The sequence below is a fragment of the Sapajus apella genome, unplaced genomic scaffold (assembly GCF_009761245.1).
Source record: "Sapajus apella isolate SASKATOON/1434 unplaced genomic scaffold, GSC_monkey_1.0 scaffold12, whole genome shotgun sequence".
NCBI lineage: Eukaryota > Metazoa > Chordata > Mammalia > Primates > Cebidae > Sapajus > Sapajus apella.
Window position 1 is genome coordinate 978132 of NW_022436952.1, and position 11032 is coordinate 989163.

At 45.8% G+C, this 11032-nt stretch overlaps 1 non-coding gene across 1 annotated transcript; it reads right to left on the reverse strand.

Annotated features, from left to right (window-relative positions):
* Nucleotides 1-9851: 9851 nt before the first annotated feature.
* On the reverse strand, nt 9852-9958 carry LOC116553528. The gene has a single exon (XR_004269780.1). It is a non-coding gene; the product is annotated as a U6 spliceosomal RNA (small nuclear RNA).
* Nucleotides 9959-11032: the final 1074 nt, after the last annotated feature.

Here is an 11032-nt window from a genome sequence, read left to right on the forward strand (position 1 = left end):
TTTATTCTACAAACATATTCTCCCATGGGCCAAATGAAGCATTCATGAAGACATTCACTACAGCATTTGTTCAGGTATTGAACAAATGCCCACGAAGCACTGAAGATAGAGCAGAGGACATAACAAAGTAGCTGCCTTCATGGGCTTTCATTCAAGAGAGGGATTCATTCTTTTCTTTTTTTTTTTTTTGAGACAGAGTCTCACTCCGTCGCCAGGCACCAGGCTGGAGTGCAGTGGCGTGATCTCAGCTCGCTGCAACCTTCACCTCCCGGGTTCAAGCAATTCTCCTGCCTCAGCCTCCGAAGTAGCTGGGACTACAGGCACGAACCACCATGCCCAGCTAATTTTTGTATTTTTAGTAGAGACAGTGTTTCATCATGTTGGCCAGGATGGTCTCGATCTCTTGACCTGGTGATCCACCTGCCTCGGCCTCCCAAAGTGCTGGGATTACAGGTGTGAGCCACCGCACCCAGCGGATTCATTCATTTTTATTTTTTTCTTCTAGAGACAGGGTCTCTATCGCCAAAGCTGGAGTGCAAGTGTGCAATCACAGCTCACTGTAGCCTCAAACTCCTGAGTTCAAGCAATCCTCCCACCTCAGCCTCCCAAGTAGCTGGGACTACAGGCATATGCCAGCATACCCAGCTAATTTTTTATGCTAATTTGGTATAGAGATGGGCCTCACTTTGTTGCCCAGGCTGGTCTGGAACTCCTAGGCTCCAGCAATTCTCCCGCTTCAGCCCCACAAAGTGCTCAAAGGTTTTGAACCACAGCACTCTGTCTCAATTAATTTGTACTGAGCCCCTACTATGTACCAGGCTTTGTTCTAGGATAGGGTTGCCAGATAAAATATAGGTCTCTCTGCAAAATTTGAATTTCAGATAAACAGCAACATTTGGTTTAGTATTACCACTCCTCAAATATCCTACCTTCTTGGGTCATAAGTATGAAATATGTTTATACTAAGGAATTACAGGAGTCCCCTGTTATCTTGGGGGGATACTTTCCAAGACCCAAAGTAAATGCCTGAAACTGCAGATAGTAGCAAACCCTCTATATGCTATGTTTTTCCCCCATGTATGCCTTTGATAAAGTTTAATTTCTAAATTAGGTGCAGTAAGAGAGATTAACAACACCAATAATAAAATAGAACAATTATGACAATATGCCAGCATCACTACTCTTGCACTTTGGAGTCATTAAGTAAAATAAGGGTTACTGGAACACAAGCTCTGCAATACTGAAATAGACAATCTGATAACCCAGACAGCTGCAAAGTGACTAACAGGCCGACAGCATATACAGAACGGATACACTGGATAAAGGGGTGACTTGAGTCCCAGGCAGGCCACAGTGGGAAGGTAAGATTTCATCACACTAGTCAGAACAGCATGTAATTTAAAAATTATGAATTGTTTCTTTCTGGAATTTTCCATTTAATGTTTCAGACTGCCGTTGACCATGGGTAACTGAAATCGCAGAAAGTGACACTATGGATAAGGGGGTTCTACTGTGTTTCTTGTTATCTGCATTTCAAATTAAAAATTGAAATTTCAAATTAAAAAATTGAATCTCAAATTCAAAACTGGGCAGCCTATTTTAATTTGCTCAATCTGGCAATCCTATTCTAAGAGCATTGCTTATAGAAGAAAAGGTTAGGGAATAACCTAAGTGCCCATCAGTAAGGGACCCATGAAGTGAATTATGGTAAATCCAGCAACAGGAAATTGTTACCAAAGAAATAATGAGGTAGGTTGCTATGAAGACTGGGAATTCTTTCCATAATGCAGTTAGGTGAAGAGAGGAAAGTTCAAAATAGTGTACAACTTATCTCGCCATCTGGTAAAGAACAATAAATATGGAGATATGTACATATATTTCGTCAAAGCATAGACTCTTTGCAAGATGCCCACAGATGGGTAGCAGTGCTTGCTTTGGCAGAAAAGGAACAAGAAAACTAGGGAACAATAGGGGAGCACCAACCTACACCTAGGCTGGAGTGCAAAGGTGCGATCACAGCTCACTGCAGCCTCCACCTCCGGGCTCAGGTGATCCTCCCACCTCAGCTTCTTGGAAAGCCTGGATGCTCAGCCAATTTTTGTATTTTTTGTAGTGGGGGAGGTTTGCCATGTTGCCCAGGCTGGCCTTCTGTACCTTTTATATTTTGAAATATATCTACACTAAACTGATTTTTTCTTTTCTTTCTTTCTTTTTTTGGGGGGGAAACAGGGTTTCACTCTGTTGCCCAGGCTGGAGTGCAGTGGTACGATCTCAGCTCACTGCAACCACTGCAACTTTCACATCTCGGGTTCAAGCAATCCTCTCAACTCAGCCTCTTGAGGAGCTGGGACTACAGGCATGCACCACACCTGGCTAATTTTTTCATCTTTTTTTTTTTTTTTCGAGACGGAGTCTCACTCTGTTGCCCAGGCTGGAGTGCAATGGCTCGGTCTCGGCTTACTGCAACCTCCGCCTGCCAGGTTCAAGCGATTCTCCTGCCTCAGCCTCCCAAGTAGCTGGGATTACAAGCACCCTCCACCATGCCTGGCTAATTTTTGTATTTTTAGTAGAGACAGATTTCACCATGTTGGCCAGGCTGGTCTCAAACTCCTGATCTCGTGATCAGCCCGCCTTGACCTCCCAAAGTGCTGGGATTACAGATGTGAGCCACCAAGCCAGGCCTAATTTTTGTTTCTTTTTGGTAGAGATGGGGTTTCACCATCTTGGACAAGCTGGTCTTTTTTTTTTTTTTTTTTTTTTTTGAGATGGCGTCTCACTCTTTTTGCCCAGGCTGGAGTGCAGTGTCGTGATCTCAGCTCACCGCAACCTCCACCTCCTTGGTTCAAGCGATTCTCCTTCCTCAGGCTGTCACCCAGGCTGGAGTGCAATGGTGCGATCTCAGCTCACTACAACCTCTACCTCCCAGGTTCCAGCGATTCTCCTGCCTCAGCCTCCCAAGTAGCTGGGATTATAGGTGCCTGCCACTGTGCCTGCCTAATTTTTGTATTTTTAGTAGAGACAGGGTTTCACCACGTTGGCTAGGCTGGTCTCATACTCCTGACTTCTTGATCCGCCCACCTCAGCCTCCCAAAGTGCTGGCATTACAGGCATGAGCCACTGCGCCCAGCGATAGGTTGGTCTTGAACTCCTGAGCTCAGGTGATCTGCCCGCTGTTAGGTCTATGACTATGCCAATTGTCATGCTGAGGTCTGAGGGGAGTGAATGGATGAGCAGAAGGAATACTCCAGCAGCATGTTAGAAGGATCATCTACCTACCAAAAAAAAAAAAAAAGAAAGAAAAAAAAAATACTTGGGGGGCCATAAGCAGGTGAAAGATTATTTTATTCAGCAGCAGTTTTCATTAACGAACTTCTCACACTGTCCTCCCTGTCTCAGCTGCTTAGTATGGCAGCTAAAACATGCAGCTGCACGGCTGGCTTTCCCTTGCCTTCAGGGTTAGCAGCTTAACTCTTTCTCTTTCTGGGCATGAGCCAGACAAGTTGGGTCCTGGCTCCCTCCTGTCCATCTGCAAGATAGACAGCTTTGACTCTCTTTCTCTGGATGTGAGCACCTGTACCGTGTCTGCAGGGCAATTATACATTTGAAGACAGTAGCCGCATAGGGCCAACGGATGGCATTCCCATGTTATGGCTGTATGGCTGTGATCATATGTGGAGCTATATGCCTGTGCTACATACCTCACTGAATCACGCAGGATGCAAACGTCCTGCCTCAGCCTATTCTTGACCAAAGCACAGCCATATTTCTTATATCCGCCTTGGCCTCCCAAAGTGCTGGGATTACAGGCATGAGCCACTGAACCTGGCAGCAACTGATTTTTTTTTTTTTTTTTTTTTTTTGAGACGGAGTTTCACTCTTGTTACCCAGGCTGGAGTGCAATGGCGCGATCTCGGCTCACCGCAGCCTCCGCCTCCTGGGTTCGGGCAATTCTCCTGCCTCAACCTCCCCAGTAGCTGGGATTATAGGCACGCACCACCATGCCCAGCTAATGTTTTTGTATTTTTAGTAGAGACGGGGTTTCACCATGTTGACCAGGATGGTCTCGATCTCTTGACCTTGTGATCCACCCGCCTCGGCCTCCCAAAGTGCTGGGATTACAGGCTTGAGCCACCGTGCCCGGCCTCAACTGATTTTTTTTTAAACAAACATGTTTTTTTTTTTAAAGATGGGGTTTCACCATGATGGCCAGGCTGGTCTTGAACTCCTGACCTCAGGTGATCCACCCACCTCGGCCTCCCAAAGTGCTAGGATTACAAGTGTGAGCCACCGCGCCCGGCCTAAACAAACATTTTATTTATGTGTGTTTTCAGATATCTTGGCTGGTGGGCCTGAGACACTTGGACAGAGTTACCATAGCCTCCTTTACAGATTTCAGGATGGCCCCAGAAAGGACAGAATGAACTTGGCAGATCACCTAGATTCAACATAAAGAACTGGGAATGGGGATCACGGCACACACTCAGGGCTGGTTACAGAATTTTCAGGAACCAGTATAAAATGTGTGACTCCAGCTGGGCATGGTGGCTCATGCCTGTAATCCCAGAACTTTGGGAGGCTGATGTGGGCAGATCACCTGAGGTCAGGAGTTTGAGACTAGCCGGGCCAATACGGTGAAACCCTGTCTCTACTAAAAATACAAAAATACCATAGCCAGGCATGGTAGCGGGTACCTGTAATCCCAGCTGTAATCAGGAGATTAGCTGGGTGTGGTGGCACATGCCTGCAATTCCTGCTACCCTGGAGGCTGAGGAAGGAAAATCACTTGAACCCAGGACGCGGAGGTTGTGGTGAGCAGAGATCAAGCCACTGCACTCCAGCCTGGGCGACAGAGCAAGACTCCATCTCGAAAAAAAAAAAAAGAATAAGAAGTTTAAAAGTTCACCGGGCTGGGTACAGTGGTGTATGCCTGTAATCCCAGCACTTTGGGCGGCAGAGGCGGGTGGATCACCTGAGGTCAGGAGTTCGAGACCAGCCTGGCCAACATGTTGAAATCCCGTCTCTACTGAAAAATACAAAAATTAGCCAGGCATGGTGGCCAGCACCTGTAATTCCAACTACTTGGGAGGCTGAGGCAGGAGAATCACTTGAACCTGGGAGGCAGAGGTTGCAGTGAGCTGAGATTGTGCCACTACACCCCAGCCTGGGCGACGAGAGCGAAACTATCTTGTCTAAATGGTAACAGCAGAGTGTTAAATCAAGCAGGAGGTCCTTCTAAACATGGGGCCCTGCTCAACTGCACAGGTCACACATCCATGGTGCTGGCCCTGCACACACACAGTAGCCAGTCACTTAGAAAAGGGCAGTTTTGCCACAAGACATCCCAATCCTGTCAAGCTGAGAAAACCCATAGCCGCGGCTGTTTCCTTGCACAAGCATACCTGGGAACCTAATTCCTCACAGAGCATTTTCCACATGCACCACCACTCTGGTCATGAGTTCAGAAGAGAAACCAAAGCGATAAAATAAACATAAATCAAAGCCAACCATGGTAATAAAATGGATCCAAAGGGTCAGTGTGGCAGGCAGGACATTAGAATTCAGACAGCTTTAGTATCTCCCTGGACAAATTACATGAATTGCTGTCAGAGGTACCCCCAAAGTTCAGGCAAAATATGCCTCCTGGCTCATTTAACTCCCATTTCTCCTGCAGTAAATTATTCATGGAACGAGCTCAAGCTGGCCGAGCTGTTGTCTCAACACGGGCCTGATGTCCACACGGAAAACTGCTCAATAATTTGTACTGGAAGTGACCCAGCACTACATTCGTTCCCTGAGCACTGGCACCAGGGCATCAAGCTGCAGGCGGCAAAAATCCCCAAGACAGCATCCTGCTTCTGTTTGGAGTGGGGTGTAAAGTCCCCATCGAGGGGCTGAAGGTGACCCTGCAGCCTCAGAGCAGCAGTCCATGACCCAGGTGTCGGTGACTTCATAAGGCCAAGGACACCCACAGAAGCTCCGGCAGGTGAGAAGGAGAAATAGGGAAAAGAAAGAAAAAGACTTGGTGAGAGGACAGCGCAGGATGAAGAGGGGAGGCGATGGAGCAAGAAACAGACAAGAAAACTTCTCTCTTTGGGGAAGAAGATATGGTTTGAGGCAAAATATATGGTTCTAAAGAGCAGCTTCCACCCTTCAATGCCCCCATCTCAGCTTCTGGGCCTTTCCAGGCTTTGAGGGTCCAGCTCCAACCTCAACCAGGAGATGGAGGGTAGCTTCCCCTGACTGCCACAGAACAATGTTGCTACACAAATAAATAAGAATACAGTAGCTAACATCAGTGGAGCTTCCATTCGCCACCTACACCCTCTCATTTAGTGCCCCCCAGCCCTTCCTGGGCATTATTACAGCCCTAATTTTGCCAATGAAGAAACTGAGGAACTGAGAGATCAAGTAACTTGCCCAAGGACACGCAGGTGGTAAGTGCTGAGGTGGGACCAGACAAACTGACCCCAAAGTCCTTACTATAACCACTGGGCTCTGCATTTCCTTCTTCTTTTTTATTTTTTATTTTTTTGGTGAGAGGGAGTCTTGCTCTGTCACCCAGGCTGGAGTGCAGTGGTGTGATCTTGGTTTACTGCAACCTCTGCCTCACGGGTTCAAGCAGTTCTCTGCCTCAGCCTCCTGAGTAGCTGGGATTACAGGTGTGCACCACCACGCCCGGTGAATTTTTGTATTTTTAGTAGAGACGGGGTTTCATCTTGGCCAGGCTGGTCTTGAACTTCTGACATCATGATCCACCCACCTCAGCCTCCCAAAGTGCTGGGATTAATTACAGGCGTGAACCACTGCACCCAGCCTACATTCCCTTCTTCTACCTTACTGTGGCTCAGAGGATCGCCTGAGCCCAAGAGCTCAAGACCAGCCTGGACAACATAATGAGACCCCATCACTACAAAAAATTTCTGCCTGTAGCGTGGACAGTAGTGTCCAAACTTCACCCCTCCTCCAGGAAACCTCTCTTGAGGATAGGGACTCTATCTAACTTATACCCCTATTCCTCCAGCAATCCACTATGATGCCTAGCACATAGTAGGTGCTCAGTAAATGTTAATTCAATATCTTTCTCTCAGCAGACACATGTACAAAAAGTATTGTGTCCAAAACACAAAGAGAAAATATTTACAAATCATATGTGCAACACAGGATTGGTATTCAGAATTTATAATGGACCAGGAACGATGGCTAACGCTTGTAATCCCAGCACTCTGGGAAGCCGAGGCAGGCAGATCACCTGAGGTCAGGAGTTTGAGACCAGCCTGGCCAGCATGGCAAAATCCCATCTCTACTAAAAACATAAAAATTAGCTGGTCCGGCTGGGCGCGGTGGCTCAAGCCTGTAATCCCAGCACTGTGGGAGGCCGAGGCGGGTGGATCATGAGGTCAAGAGATCGAGACCATCCTGGTCAACATGGTGAAACTCCGTCTCTACTAAAAATACAAAAAAAAAAATTAGCTGGGCATGGTGGCGTGTGCCTGTAATCCCAGCGACTCAGGAAGCTGGGGCAGGAGAATTGCCTGAACCCAGGAGGCGGAGGTTGCGGTGAGCCGAGATCGCGCCATTGCACTCCAGCCTGGGTAACAAGAGCGAAACTCCGTCTCAAAAAAAAAAAAAAAATTAGCTGGTCATGGTGGCACACACCTGTGGTCCCAACTACTCAGGAGGCTGAGGTGGGAGGATCACTGGAGGCTGGGAGCTCAAGGCTGCAAGGAGCCCTAATTGTGCACTGCACTCCAGCATATGGGAGACAAGGCAAGACTGCCTCAAAAAAAAAAAAGTATCAATCTGAATCCCATAATTATGTACAATTATTACATGTCAACTAAAAGGAAAAAAATTACCGAATGGAAAAGAAAAAACAGTGCTTGGCATAATATTTGTAGAATTGAATAGTCCCATTGAAGCAGCCAATCATTCATTCTATTGCAAAATAGCTCAAATGAAAAGAAATTTATGAAAACTTTTTTTGGCCAGGCATGGTGGTTCACGCCTATAATCCCAGCACTTTGGGAAGCCAAGGCAGGTGGATCACCTGAGGTCAGGAGTTGAAGACCAGCCTGGCCAACATGGTGAAACCCCGTCTGTACTAAAAATACAAAAAATTATCTGGGAGTGGTGGCAGGTGCCTGTAATCCCAGCTACCCAGGAGGCTGAGGCAGGAGAATCACTTGAACCTGGGAAGCAGAGATTGCAGTGAGCCAACATAGCGCCACTGCACTCCAGCCTGGGCAATAACAGCAAAACTCCATCTCAAAAAAAAAAAAGAAAGAAAGAAAAGAAAAGAAGAAGAAAAACAAAATTGTTTTCTACTAATGTTAAGCTGAAATCACCCCTATATAAAAGTATTTGTGGGCCAGGCTTTGTAGCTCATGCCTGTAATCCCAGCACTTTGGGAGGCCAAGGCAGGCAGATCACTTGAGGTCAGGAGTTAGAGACCAGCCTGGCAAACATCGCAAAACCCTGTCTCTACTAAAAATACAAAAATTAGCCAGGCTTGGTGGTGCACGTCTGTAATCCCAGCTACTTGGGAGGCTAAGACAAGATAATTGCTTGAACTTGGCAGGCGGAGGTTGCAGTGAGCTGAGATTACACCACTGTACTCCAAAAGAAAAAAAAAAGTATCCAGGAGAATGAAAATATACATTAACACAAAAACTTCATTTTTTTTTCTTTTTTTTTTAACACAAAAACTTGTACAAGAATGTTTATAGCAGCATTATTCACAATAGCCAAAAAGCAAACAACCCAAATGTCCATCAGCTGATGAATGGATAAGCAAAATGTGGTATATCTATACAATGGAATATTATTCATCAATAAAAAGGAATGAAGTACTATTACATGCTACACCACACATAAACCCTGAAAATGGGCCGGGCGCGGTGGCTCACGCCTGTAATCCGAGCACTTTGGGAGGCCGAGGCGGGTGGATCACGAGGTCAAAAGATCGAGACCATCCTGGTCAACATGGTGAAACCCCGTCTCTACTAAAAATACAAAAAAATTAGCTGGGCATGGTGGCACATGCCTGTAATCCCAGCTACTCAGGAGGCTGAGGCAGGAGAATTGCCTGAACCCAGGAGGCGGAGGTTGCGGTAAGCCGAGATTGCGCCATTGCACTCCAGCCTGGGTAACAAGAGCGAAACTCCGACTCAAAAAAATAAATAAATAAAATAAAATAAAATAACCCTGAAAATGGCATGCTAAGTGAAATAAGCTTGATGTAAAAGGCCACAGATTGTGTGATTTCATTTATGTGACATATCAAGAATAGGCAAAGCTATATATAGAGAGAGTCTCTATGGCTCATATTTGCCAGGGGGTGGAAAGGGGAAATGGGGAGAAGCTGCTGTGGATTGCAGGGTATTTTGGGGAGGTGAGAAGATAATTTTTTGAAATTAGTGATGATGGTGGCACAACTTTGCAAATGTACTAAAAATACAAAATTTTTTTTCTTGTAAATCTAGGTCTGAACAGAGAATTATACACTATTTGATAACTTTTTTCTTTCTTTTTTTTTTTTAGAGACAAGGTCTCTCTCTGTCACCCTAGCCAGAGTGTAGTGGCATGATCATAGTTCACTGTAACCTCAAAATCCTGGGCTCAATCGATCCTCCTGTCTCAGCCTCCTGAGCAGCTAGGATTAAAGGCACTTGCCACCATGCCCACCTAATTTTTAATTTTTTTTTGGTAGAGACAGGTTCTCGTGGTGTTGCTCAATCTGGTCTCAATTTCCTGGCCTCAAGTGAGCCTTCCGCCTAGGCCTCCCAAAACCCTGGGATTACAGGTGAGAACCACTGCATATGGCTGAGTTGTACACTTAAAAACATTTTTTTTTAAATACGGAACGCTTCAAAAATTATAGTGTCATCCTTGAGAAGGGGTCATGCTGATTTTCTCTGTATCATTCGAATTTTAGCATACATACTGCTGAAGTGAGCATTGAGTTGTACAATTTAAAAGGTTAAATGTTATGCTATACTATACTAATTTTATGGTATACCATAAAATTTGAACTCAGGCAGTATACAAAAAAATTCATAGACCTGCACACCAACAGAAAAAAAATTACTGCATAATTTAAAACATAAAAATAAATGAAGTCCTGTGTCTGAAAGGCAGGAGCCAGGTTCTCACCTGCTGTGTGTCACCCAAGTTTCCTCATACAAGAAATGCTGATGACAGTGGTTCCCGGACATGGGAACATGTTGGAACCACCGGGGCTCGGGGAGGTCTTTGAAAACTTCTGATGCCTGGCAACCATCGCCAGACATTCTGATTTAATTGGTCTGAGATACAACCTGGGTTCCAATTTTTTTAATTTTTTTTTTTTTTTAGAGATGAGGGTTCACTATGTTGGCCAGGCTGGTCTCAAACTCCAGACCTTGTGATCCACCCTCCTCGGAGTCCCAAAGTCTGGGGTTACAGGTGTGAGCCAAATTTTTTTTAAAAAAAGCTTCCCAGGTGATTCTAACATGCCGCAAAATTTGAGAATCATGGGCTTAGCAAGAGGTTGATGAGCAACCATTCTTGGGAGCCCAAAGCGAATCCCCACCCCACTTTACCTTACTGTCACCTCAGAGCAATCAGATCAGATCTGCCCTTGGCAAAGAGAACAGCTACAGTCATTCCTGCTGTTCATCATGCCGGACAGAAGCAAATCTGAATATTCTCTCTGGTTCCTTAAGGGCCACTGCTCTCTCTAAAAACATGTGGTTGATAAGATCAGCAATTCCAAAGCAGGATCCATTCTACAAAACATGGCTTCTTCCGTTCTCCCCAAGCTTTCTCTCTCTTGCTGCCCTGTTTGTAGCTGGGGTTGGGAAGTGGAGGAGAGAGAAAGTCACTTAATAAATACATTCTCAGGCCAGGCTCGGTGGCTCACGCCTGTAATCCTAGCACTTTGGGAGGCCGAGGTGTGTGAATCACCTGAGATCAGGAGTTCAAGACCAGCCTGACCATCATGGTGAAATCCCATCTTAAAAATAAATACATTCTCTGGCCGGGTGCAATGGCT